This window comes from Balaenoptera borealis (assembly GCF_965194805.1).
Source record: "Balaenoptera borealis genome assembly, chromosome: 3".
NCBI classification, from domain to species: domain Eukaryota; kingdom Metazoa; phylum Chordata; class Mammalia; order Artiodactyla; family Balaenopteridae; genus Balaenoptera; species Balaenoptera borealis.
Window position 1 is genome coordinate 78539631 of NC_138866.1, and position 13687 is coordinate 78553317.

Below are 13687 nucleotides of genomic sequence, written 5' to 3' on the forward strand. Positions count from 1 at the left end.
CTGTTTCTGTCTGTTTGATTTTACTTTTTACCATTTGCCTGGGGTTTTATTAGTCTTTTTTTTTTTTTTAATCCCCTTCATTGCCAGGATGAGCGACTTGTGGAGTCTTGGTCCCTCAACCAGAAGTCTGGCCTAAGGATCTGGGGTGGGAGCACCGACTCCAGGATGCTGGACCACTAGAGAATTCCTGGCCCCAGGGAAGATTAATTGCTGAGAAGTTTCATGGGGGCCTCTATCTGAATCCAAGTCCTGGCTCCACCCAACTGCCAGCAGCTCCCAGTGCTGGACGCCTCACACCAAACAACAAACAAGACAGTAACACAAACCAACCAATCAGCACACACACTACCTAAAGTCATACTAAGCTCAAAGACACACCAAAACACACCACCTAACATGGCCCTGCTCATCAGAGGGAAAAGAGCTCCACGCACCAGAACGCAGGCAACAGTCCCTTCCATCAGGAAAGCTACGAAAGGCACTGGACCAATCTCACCGCTGGGGGCAGAAAACAGAAGCAAGAGGAACTATGATGCTGCAGCCTGGGGAAAGGAAACCTCAAATACGGTAAATTAGACAAAATGAGAAGACAGAGAAGTATCTTACAGGCAAAGGAGCAAGATAAAAACCCACAAGACCAAATAAATGAAAAGGAAATAGGCAAACTACCTGAAAAAGAATTCAGAGTAATGATAGTAAAGATGATCCAAAATCTTGGAAATAGAGAAAATACAAGAAACGTTTAACAAGGACCTAGAAGAACTAAACAGCAAACAAACAGTAATGAACAACACAATAACTGAAATTAAAAATATTCTAGAAGGAATCAATAGCAGAATAACTGAGGCAGAAGAACAGATAAGTGAGCTGGAAGATAGAATGGTGGAAATAACTGTCACAGAGCAGAATAAAGAAAAAAGAAGGAAAAGAATGGAGGACAGTCTCAGAGACTTCTGGGACAACAAGAAGCACATCAGCATTCGAATTACAGGCGTCCCAGAAGAAGAAGAAAAAAGAAAGGGTCTGAGAAAATATTTGAAGAGATTATAATCGAAAACTTCCCCAACACAGGATAGGAAATAGTCAACCAAGTCCAGGAAGTGCAGAGAGTCCCATACAGGATAAATCCAAGGAGAAACACATGCCGAGACACATATTAATCAAACTAACAAAAATTTAACACAAAGACAAAATATTAAAAGCAGCAAGGGAAAAGCAACAAATAACATACAAGGGAATCCCCATAAGGTTAACAGCTGATCTTCCAGCAGAAACTCTACAGGCCAGAAGGGAGTGGCAAGATATATTTAAAGTGATGAAAGGGAAAAACCTACAACCAAGATTACTCTACCCAGCAAGGATCTCATTCAGATTCGACGGAGAAATCAAAAGCTTTACAAACAAGCATAAGTTAAGAGAATTCAGTACCACCAAACCAGCTTTACAATAAATGCTAAAGGAACTTCTCTAAGCAGGAAACACAAGAGAAGGAAGAGACCTACAAAAACAAGGAAGGAGACTACATAATGATCAAGGGATCAATCCAAGAAGAATATATAACAATTGTAAATATCTATGCACCCAACATAGGAGCACCTCAATACATAAGGCAAATGCTATAGGCATAAAAGGGAAAATCGACAGTAACACAATAATAGTAAGGCGACTTTAACATGCCACTTACACCAATGGACAGATCATCCAAAATGAAAATAAATGAGGAAACAAGCTTTAAATGACACATTAGATCAGATGGACTTAATTGATATTTATAGGACATTCCATACAAAACAACAGAATACACTTCCTTCTCAAGTGCACACAGAACATTCTCCAGGATAGATCACATCTTGGGTCACAAATCAAGCCTTGCTAAATTTAAGAAAATTGAAATCGTATCAAGTATCTTTTCCGACCACAACACTATGAGACTAGATATCAATTACAGGGGAAAAAAAACTGTGTAAAAAATACAAACACATGGAGGCTAAAAAATATGCTACTAAACAACCAAGAGATCACTGAGGAAATCAAAAAATACCTAGAAACAAATGACAATGAAAACACAACGACCCAAAACCTATGGGATGCAGCAAAAGCAGTTCTAACAGGGAAGTTTATAGCAATACAATCCTACCTCAAGAAACAAGAAACATCTCAAATAAACAACTTAACCTTACACCTAAAGCAATTAGAGAAAGAAGAACAAATAAAAACCCCAAAGTTAGCAGAAGGAAAGAAATCATAAAGATCACATCAGAAATAAATGAAAAATAAATGAAGGAAACAATAGCAAATATCAATAAAACTAAAAGCTGCTTCTTTGAGAAGATAAACAAAACTAATAAACTATTAGCCATATTCATCAGGAAAAAAAGGGAGAAGACTCAAATCAACAGAATTAGAAATGAAAAAGGAAAAGTAACAACTGACACTGCAGAAATACAAAGGATCATGAGAGATTACTACAAGCAACTATATGCCAATAAAATGGACAACCTGGAAGAAATGGACAGATTCTTAGAAAAGTGCAAGCTTCCAAGACTGAACCAGGAAGAAATAGAAAACATGAACAGACCAATCACAAGCACTGAAGTTGAAACTGTGATTAAAAATCTTCCAACAAACAAAAGCCCAGCACCAGATGGCTTCACAGGCGAATTCTATCAAACATTTAGAGAAGAGCTAACACCTATCCTTCTCAAACTCTTCCAAAATATAGCAGAGGGAGGAGCACTCCCAAACTCATTCTATAAAGCTACCATCACCCTGATACCAAAACCAGACAAAGATGTCACAAAATAAAGAAAATTACAGGCCAATATCACTGATGAACATAGATGCAAAAATCCTCAACAAAATACTAGCAAACAGAAACCAACTGTACATCGAAAGGATCATACACCATGATCAAGTGGGATTTATCCCAGGGATGCAAGAATCCTTCAATATACGCAAATCAATCAGTGTGATACACCATATTAACAAATTGAAGGATAAAAACCATGTGATAATCTCAAAAGATGCAGAAAAAGCTTTTGACAAAATTCAACACCGATTTATGATAAAAACTCTCCAGAAAGTGGGCACAGAGGGAACCTACCTCAACATAATAAAAACCATATATGACACCCACAGCCAACATCATTCTTAATGGTGAAAAACTGAAACCATTTCCTCTAAGATCAGGAACAAGACAAGGGTGCCCACTCTCACCACTATTAGTCAACATTGTTGTGGAAGTTTTAGCCATGGCAATCAGAGAAGAAAAAGTAAAGAAGGAATCTAAATTGGAAAAGAAGAGGTAAAAGTGTCACTGTTTGCAGATGACATGACACTTTACATAGAAAATCCTAAAGATGCCACCAGAAGACTACTAGAGCTAATCAATGAATCTGGTAAAATAGCAGGATACAAAATTAATGCACAGAAATCTCTTGCATTCCTATACTCTAACAATGAAAACCAGAAAGAAATTAAGGAAACACTCCCATTTACCATTGCAACAAAAGAATACAATACCTAGGAATAAACGTACCTAAGGAGGCAAAAGACCTGTATGCAGAAAACTATAAGACACTGATGAAATAAATCAAAGACAATACAAACAGATGGAAAGATATACCATGTTCTTGGATTGGAAGAATCAACATTGTGAAAATGACTATACTACCCAAAGCAGTCTACAGATTCAACGCAATCCCTATCAAACTACCAATGGCATGTTTCACAGAACTAGAACAAAAAATTTCACAAAAGAAACACAAAAGACCCCGAATAGCCAAAGCAATCTTGAGTAAGAAAAATGGAGCTGGAAGAATCAGGCTCCCTGACTTCACACTATACTACAAAGGTACAGTAATCAAGACAGTATGGTACTGGCACAAAAACAGAAATATAGATCAATGGAACAGGATAGAAAGCCCAGAGATAAACCCATTCACACATGGTCACCTTATCTTTGACAAAGGAGGCAAGAATATACAATGGAGAAAAGATAGTCTCTTCAATAAGTGGTGCTGGGAAAACTAGGCAGCTACATGTAAAAGAATGAAATTAGAACACTTCCTAACACCATACACAAAAATAAACTCAAAATGGATTAAAGACCTAAATGTAAGGCCAGATACTATAAAACTCTTAGAGGAAAACATAGGCAGAACACTCTATGACATAAATCACAGCAAGATCCTTTTTGACCTATCTCCGAGAGTAATGGGAATAAAAACAAAAATAAACAAATGGGACCTAATGAAACTTAAAAGCTTTTGCACAGAAAAGGAAACTATAAACAAGACGAAAAGACAACCCTCAGAATAGGAGAAAACATTTGCGAACGACGCAACTGACAAAGGATTAATCTCCAAAATCTACAAGCAGCTCATGCAGCTCAATATCAAAAAAAAACAAACAACCCAATCCAAAAATGGGTGGAAGACCTAAACAGACATTTCTCGAAGTAGACGTACAGATTGCCGACAAACACGTGAAAGGATGCTCAACATCACTAATCATTAGAGAAACGGAAATCAAAACCACAATGAGGTATCACCTCACACCTGTCAGAATGGCCATCCTCAGAAAAATCTAGAAACAATAAATTCTGGAGAGGTGTGGAGAAAAGGCAACCCTCCTCCACTGATGGCAGGAATGTAAATTGATACAACCACTATGGAGAACAGTATGGAGGTTCCTTAAAAAACTAAAAATAGAACTACCATATGACCCAGCAATTCCCAGTACTGGGCATATACCCTGAGAAAACCATAATTCCAAAAGAGACATGTACCACAGTATTCATTGCAGCACTATTTACAATAGCCAGGACATGGAAGCAACCTAAGTGTCCATCGACAGATGAATGGATAAAGAAGGTGTGACACATATATACAATGGAATATTATTCAGCCATAAAAAGGAATGAAGTTGAGTTATTTGTAGTGAGGTGGATGGACCTAGAGTCTGTCATACAGAGTGAAGTAAGTCAGAAAGAGAAAAACAAATACCATATGCTAATGCACATGTATGGAATCTAAAAAAGCGGTACTGATGAACCTAGTGGCAGGGCAGGAATAAAGAGGCAGATGTAGAGAACGGACTTGAGGTCACAGGGGAGGGGGAAGGTGAAGCTGGGACAAAGTGAGAGAGTAACATTGACATATATATACTACGAAATGTAAAATGGATGGCTAGTGGGAAGCTGTTGCATAGCACAAGGAGATCAGCTCGATGCTTTCTGATGACCTAGAGGGGTGGGATAGGGAGAGTGGGAGGGAGGCTCAAGAGGGAGGGGATATGGGGATATATGTATACATATAGCTGATTCACTTTGTTGTACAGCAGAAACTAACACAACATTGTAAAGCAATTATACTCCAATAAAGATATTAAAATAAATAAATAAATAAAATATGATGTCTAAGGGTCTGGCTTTTAGTCAGCCTGAATCTAGGTGCTGAGGTCCTCCCCTTTGGGGCACCAACAGGTACTGGCACATCCTCAACTACTGGGAGTTATTAAACATGTAGTAGGCTGCTTGGACAAAGACAAATGTTTGAGAGACAACCAAGACCTGAGGCAGGACTCAATGTCAAGCTTCAACTCCTACACAAGGCCATTCCTTTAAGACTGCGAGAGGTGGTTGTTTCATCTACTATATAGAAATCAACACAGAGCATCAAGTGAAATGAAGCAACAGAGGAATATGTTCCAAATAAAAGAACAACCTAAGAAAAAACCTTAATGAAATGGAGATAATTTACCTGATGAAGAATTTAAAGAAATGGTCATAAAGATGCTCAATGAACTGGGGACAAGAATGGATGGACACAGTGAGAACTTCAACAAAGAGATGGAAAATATAAGAAAGTATCGAATAGAAGTCACAGAGCTGAAGAATACAAACACTGAACTAAAAAATACACTACGTGTGTGCAACAGCAGACGAGATGAAGCAGAGGAACGATCAGTCAACTTGAAGACAAGGCAGTGGAACTCACCCAATCAGAGCAGTAAAAAGAAAAAAGAATGAAAAAACAAATGAAGATAGCTTGAGGGACTTATGGGATAACATCAAATGGTTTCACATTCGCATAATAGGGCTCCCAGAAAGAGAAGACAGAGAGAAAGGGGCATAAATCTTATTTGAAGAAATAATGGCTGAAAACTTCCCTAACCTGGGGAAGGAAACTGATATACAGATCCAGGAAGTCCAGAAGGTGCAAATAAGAGGAACAAAAAGAGACCCATGCCATGGTACATTATAATTAAAATGTCAAAATTCAAAGATTATGTGAGAATCTTAAAAGCAGCAAGAGAAAAACAACTTATTACACACAAGGGAACCCCCACAGAGTCTATCAGCAGATTTTTCAGAGGAAACTTTGCAGGCCAGAAGGGAGTAGCATGATATATTCAAAATGCTTAAAGAAAAAAAATCTTCCAACCAAGAATATCCTACCTGGCAAAGTTATCATTAGAAGTAAAAGAGAGATAAAGTTTTCTAGACAAGCAAAAGCTAACTGAGTTCATCACCGATAAACTAGCATTACAAGAAGTGTTATAAAGGGACTTCTTTAAACTGAAAAGAAAGGGCACTAATTAGTAACAAGAACACAATAACAAATCTCATTGGAAAGGTAAATATACAGTAAAGGTAGTGGATTAATCACTTATAAAGCTATTATAAAGGTTAAGAGACAAAAGTAGTAAAAAATAACTATGATGACAATTAGTTAAGGGATACACAATATAAAAAGATGAAAAATGTGACATCAAAAACATAAATGTTGTGGGGGAGAGTAATGATGTTGAGCTTTACAATGGGATCAAACTTCAGTTGTCATCAATTTAAAATAGGCTGTTATAGATAAAAGTTGTTATATGTAAGCCTCATGGTAACCACAAAGCAAAAACCTATAGCAGATACATGAAAAATAAACGGAAAGTAATATAAGTATACCACTAGAGAAAGTCAAACCACAAAGAGCAAGTGAAGAAGAAACAGAGAGGAACTATAAAAACAGCCAGAAAACAATTTATAATATGGCAATAAGCAAATACCTATCAATAATTACTTTAAATGTAAATGGACTAAATTCTTCAGTCAAAAGGCAGATTGGCTGAATGGATAAAAAACAAGACCCATCTTTATGCTCCTACAGCATACATATACAGACTCACTTTAGATGTAAGGACACGCACAGACGGAAAGTGAAGAGATGGAAAAAGATATTCCATGCAAATGGAAACCAAAAAAAGCTGATACTTATATCAGACAAAATAGACTTTAAAACAAGGGCTGTCATAAAAGACAAATAAGGGCATTACATAATGATAAAGGGGTCAGTTCAGCAAGAAGTTTTATTCGTAAATATTTATGTACCAAACATAGGTGCATCTAAATATATAGAGCAAATTTTAACAGGCCTAAAGGGAGAAATAGCAATACAATAATAGGAAGGGACTCTAATAACCCACTTACATCAATGGATAGATCATCCAGAAAGAAAATCAATAAGGGAACATGGGCCTGAAGCTACACATTAGATCAGATGGACTTAACAGATATTTACTGAACATTCCATCCAAAAGCAACAGAATACACTTTCTTCTGAAGTGCACATGAAACATTTTCCAAGGTAGATCATATGTTAGGCCACAAAACAAATCTTCATAAATTTAAGAGCACTGAAATCATATTAAGCACCTTTTCTGACCACAATAGTATGAAAATAGAAATTAATCACATGAAAAAAACTGGAAAATTTACAAATATGTGGAGATTAAATAACATGTATCTGAACACCAGTGTGTCAAAGATGAAATCAAAAGAGAAATAAAAAAAACTTGAGACAAATAAAAATGGAAATGCAACATACCAAAATATATGAGATGCAGCAAAACTAGTTCTTAAGAGGGAAGTTCATAGTGATATATGCCTACCTCAAGAAACAAGAAAAGTCTCAAATAAACAACCTAACTTTACACCTTAAGGAACTAGAAAAAGAAGAAAATCAAAGCCCAAAGTTAGAAGGAAGTGAAACAACAAAGATTAGAGCAGAAATAAGTGAAATAGAGACTAAAAAGACAATAGAAAAGATCAATGAAACTAAGAGCTGGTTCTTTGAAAAGATAAACAAATTTACAACCTGTAGCTAGAATCACCAAGAAAAGAAGAGAGAGGACTCAAATAAATGAAATCAGAAATGAAAGAGGAGACATTACAACTAATACTACTGAAATACAAAGGGTCATAAGAGACTACTATGAACACCTATATGCTAACAAATTGGACAACCTAGAAGAAATGGATACATTGCTAGAAACATGCAACTTACCAAGACTGAATCATGATGCAACAGAAAATCTGAACAGACCAATTGTTAGCAAGGAAATTGAATTAGTAATCAAAAATCTCTCACAAACAAAAGTCTAGAACCAGACGGCTTCACTGGTGAATTCTACCAAACATTCAAGAAAGAATTAATACCAATCTTCTCAAACTCTTACAAAAAACAGAAAATGAGAGAAGTCTTCCTCACTTTTTTTACAAAGCCAAAATTACCCTGATTACCAAAACCAGACAAGGATGCCATAAGGAAAGAAAATTACAAGCCAATATCCCTGATGAACATAGATACAAAAAACCTCAACAAAGTATTAAGCAAACTGAATTCAATAATAAGCATTAAAAAAGGATCATAAACCACGATCAAGTGGGATTTACTCCAGAGATGCAAGAATGGTTCATCATACACAAATCAGTCAATGTGATACACCACATTGACAAAATGAAAGATAAAAATTACACAATCACCTCAACAGATGTATAAAAAGCACTTGACAAAATTCAACATCCATTTATGATTTAAAATCCCAACAAAGAAAGTATAGAGGGAATGTACTTCAACATAATAAAGGTCATATATGACAAAGCCACAGTTAACATCATACTCAATGGTGAAAAGCTAAAAGCTTTTCCACTAAGATCAGGAACAAGAAAGGGGTGAATATTCTCACCACTCTTCTTCAACATAGTACTGGAAGTCCTAGCTAGAGCAACCAGGCAAGAAAAGTAATAAAAGGCATCCAAACTGGAAAGAGAAAAAAAAAAAAAAACTGCCACTACTTACATATGACATGATATTATATATAGAAAACCCTAAAGACTCCATCAAAAAACTGTTAGAATAAATGAATTCACTAAAGGTGCAGGATACAAAAAATCAATACACAAAAATCTGTTGTGTTTCTATACACTAATAATGAACTATCAGAAAGAGAAATTCAGGAAAAATCCCATTTACAATTGTAACAAAAAGAATAAAATACCTAAGGATAAATTTAACCAAGAAGGTAAGATACCTGTATATTGAAAACTACAAGATTAATGAAAGGTATTGAAGAAGACACAAATAAATGGAAAGATATTCACTGCTCATGGATTGGAATAATCCATATTGTTAAAATGGCCATACTACCGCAAACAATCTAGAGTCAATGCAATCCCTAACAAAATTACAATGGTATTTTTCACATAAATAGAAAAAAATCCTAAAATTTGTATGGAACCATAAAATACCCCAAATAACCAAAGCAATCTTGAGAAAGAAGAGCAAAGGTGAAGGCATCACATGCCCTGATTTCAAACTATATTTCAAAGCTACAGTAATGAAAACAGTATGGTATTGGCATAAAAACAGACACATAGATCAATGGAACAGAATAGAGAGCCCAGAAATAAACCCACACAAAAATGGTCAATTTATGACAAAGGAGGCAAGAATATACAAGGGCAAGGACAGTCTCTTCAATAAATGATGCTGGGAAAATTGGACAGCCACATGCAAAAATCAAACTGGACCACTGTCTTACACCATACACAAAAATTAACTTCAAATTGAAGACCTGAAGCCACAAAACTCTTAGAAGAAAACACAGATGGTAAGCTCCTTGACATAGGTTTTGGCAATGATTTATTTTAATCTGACACCAAAAGCAAAAGCAACAATATCAAATTAGATGAGTGGGACTACATCAAACTAAAAAGCTTCTACACAGCAAAGGAAACCATCAATAAAATGAAAAGGCAACCTACTGAATGGGAGAAAATATTTTCAAATCATATAGCTGATAAGGGGCTAATATCCAAAATATGTAAAGAATTAATACAACTCAAAAGCAAAAAAACAAACAATCCAATTAAAAAATGGGCAGAAGATCTGAATAGACATTTTTCCAAAGAAGATATACAGATGGCCAAGAGGTACATGAAAAGATGCTCTACATCATTAATCATCAGGGAAATGCAAATCAAAACTGCAATGAGATATCATCTCACACCCGTTAGAACGGCTATTATCAAAAATACTAGCCATTACAAGTGTTGGTGAGGATATGGAGAAAGGCGAACACTTGTGCAGTGTTGGTGGGAATGTAAATTGGTGGAGGTTCTATCCAAAACAGTATGGAGGTTACTCAAAAAATAAAGAATAAAACTACCATATGATCCAGTATTTCCATGTCTCAGTATTTATTTGAAGAAAACAAAAGCACTAACTTGAAAAGATATATGCACTCTTATGTTCACTGCAGCATAATTTACAATAGCCAATATATGAAAGGAACTTCAGTTTCCAAAGACGGATAAGTGAATAAAGAAATTGTGGTATATACACACAATGGAATATTACTCAGCCATAAAAAGAATAAAATCTTGCATTTGTGACAACATGTATGGACCTTTAGGGCATTATGCTAAGTGAAATAAGTCAGACAGAAAAAGACAAATGCTATATGATCTCCCTTACACGTGGAATCTAAAATATGTATTTATATAGATCAAGGTCATAGATACAGAGAACAGACTGGCGGTTGCCAGAGGTGGGGGATAGAGGGTGGGAGAAATGGGTGAACTGTTCTTGTTTTAGTTTAAATAAATTGAATTAAAAAGTCAACATTGGTCACATGTTACCCCTTTAAGAACTTGCGGTCTAATTCAAGTTTGTTACCTAATACTTGAATAACTAGTTATTGACTATTTTGCAATCATCAAATATGATCCAAAGGTTTCAGTTTTACAGGAATCTTAGGCTGATACATTTGAGCACATGAGTTTTATAACAACTGAAAGCCTTAAACATCAGGGAATGTACACAAGAACAAGCCTCACTTTAGTATCCTGCAGGAGAGCACAGCTAGGGTCAACTGTTCACAGGCTATCATTGCATTAGAGTTGTGTTGAAGAATTATTGCTGGAGTTAGGGTCTTTTCGGTGCCACTACTGCACGGTGAGTGCAGAAATATTTTTATTACATATATCCATCCTTGTTAGCTACATATGTGATCCAGATGCTTGTTCTGCTACATGGCCCACGTATCTCTTTAATGCAGAATACTCTCAATGGCTTTCTCTGAGGACAGTGAGGATCCAGTCCTCTGGGAGTCTTATGACTTTTTAATCTTATATGCTGAATCATTTTACAAAAGGGACCAAAAAATTGGAAACTGGAAAGATTTTTGCAAATAGAGACAATGTGAATGTTATTTTCAATTGTGCCTCATTTCCACCTTTTAAAATCAGATTACTCTTTCTGAGGTGTCAGAGAGAGAGAGAGAGAGAATGACAGATCCAGAGCTGTAACTGGAGAATAAAATCAGGAACACATTTCTTATCATATGGTACAATTTAATAACAGTAACAACAAAAGGGGGGCTTGAGAATAGCAATAGAGAAGTTCCTTAGCTATCTGAACTAGTGGTACACAATGAAAATTTATATGAACCCATTTAAGAGCCTCATTTGATTTCCAAACAGTATCTGCCAATAGTGAAGTACAGAACAACTTCACAGCTGTTATTCATAACAAGCACTTAACAAATATAAGAAAACTATTTGCCCATGGATCACGGGGGTTTTAAAAAGATATATGTCTGGAAGGCAGAGTTTGTGCTGTAAATTTTATACAAGGCCATTAGAAATCTACTTGCAGTAAACATCAGTCAGATTTAGCTGTTACTCCTACCTACATACGCAGGCTTGTGGTGAAGAACATGTGTTAGGACTTTTACCTGGAAAATCATTGTATTCACTCAAAGTAATAGAAATAATAAAGATTCAGATGCTCCTGGAGAGAACTGTGGATCTATTGAAAGATGATGATGATTAGTGTTTCTATTAAGAATCAGAAACAAAAATAGAGGCTTATTTCTATTTTACATTTCAAGCTCCACGATGATGATTTTTGTTTAAGGCTTTGAAGACATTCAGAACATGGAGTCAATTATTGTATCTTTTGTTAAGTTGTATTTTTCAATTGCCTTGTCTCTCTCCTGCTCTCCCAACCCCACAAAAACAAAAGGGAAATAAAAGCAAACATCAGAATATGATGAGAAAGGAAGAAGTAAAAAATGTAAGCAACAAGTCTGAGGTACTGAACTGTAACCCATGGAAGTGTATTTTATGTTCATAGTAGCCAAAATTTCTAGTAATTCTTGTTGTAATTTATTTTAGCTTCTGGATCTATGCTATTATTTTAGCTTAAAGTATTGTTTACAAAACTATGGTCTATAGCATTGTTTAAAAAATGTAATGTACATTCAAAACACCTGTGTGTTATATTAAAATGAAGATTCTGATTCAGAAGTCTGATCTGGGGTGTGGCCTGAGAGTATTTTTAACAAGTTCCCAGGTACACCTGGTGCTGCTGGTTCATGGACTACATTTTGAGTAGCAGACCTCTAGATCTGAGACTATTAGTTCCTTGAAATGCTTCAAGAAAGAAGAGTTCTATGGCTAGTAGACAGGAATCACTGACTATATCATCCTCTTGATGAGTCATAATTGACATTAGTTACAATTAATATTAATATTAAAAGCTCTGAAAAACTTAAGGGTCTGTAAAAAGAAAACATGTTTAGCTTTACTCCTGTGAGCATTTACTTAACTTAAATGGTAAATACCATAGCATCTCCCTATCCACTCTTTTTTTTCTAACACATTAAAATCTAGGGGAGTTTGAGTTCTATGATATACACTTTAGGAAATACTAGCCCAAAGAAGAGTACACCCATCTTAACTCATTCCTCCAAACTCTATTTCTTGAGAAAAATTATTACATTGCATTTTTGAGATGAGAGGAAGGGGTAAGAAATGATGGGCTTATTGTACTTAGTGGGAAGAGCATCATTTTTTTCTAGAATGTATATTAACTCTTCTGAGATGTAGCTAGGGCAGGGCAGAAAAAAATGTAACAATTTAGTATGCTCTTACTAAATTAAGAGCATACTAATTAAGCTCTTACTAATTAAGGTTAGTATGCTCTTTTCACAACTATAAAAGATATGAGATAGGGGTTGGCAAGCTATAGTCCTCATGGTCATTTTTTGGTATGAAGCTAAAATGGCTTTTTATTTAAATTTTACATTTAAATATAAATATAAATAAATTTTATATTAAAAAAATTGATGTTTCACATGGTTGGAGAAAACCAAAAGAAGAATATTTAATGGCATGAGAAGATTACGTGACATTCAAATTTCAGTGTTCATAAGTAAAGTTTTATCCACACACAAGCCTGTCCATCTGTTAATGTGTTGTCTATGGCTGCTGCCTTTGTAGGAAAGAAGGGTAAGTCGTTGCAACTGAGACTATGGCCTGAAAGTAAAAAAATGTTTACTATTTGCC

General features: G+C 35.6%; 1 protein-coding gene across 1 annotated transcript in view; it reads right to left on the bottom strand.

Moving 5' to 3' along the window:
- DPH6 (diphthamine biosynthesis 6) overlaps positions 1-13687 on the bottom strand; it is a 445312-nt gene that overhangs the window by 71135 nt on the left and 360490 nt on the right. The window lies entirely within an intron of this gene.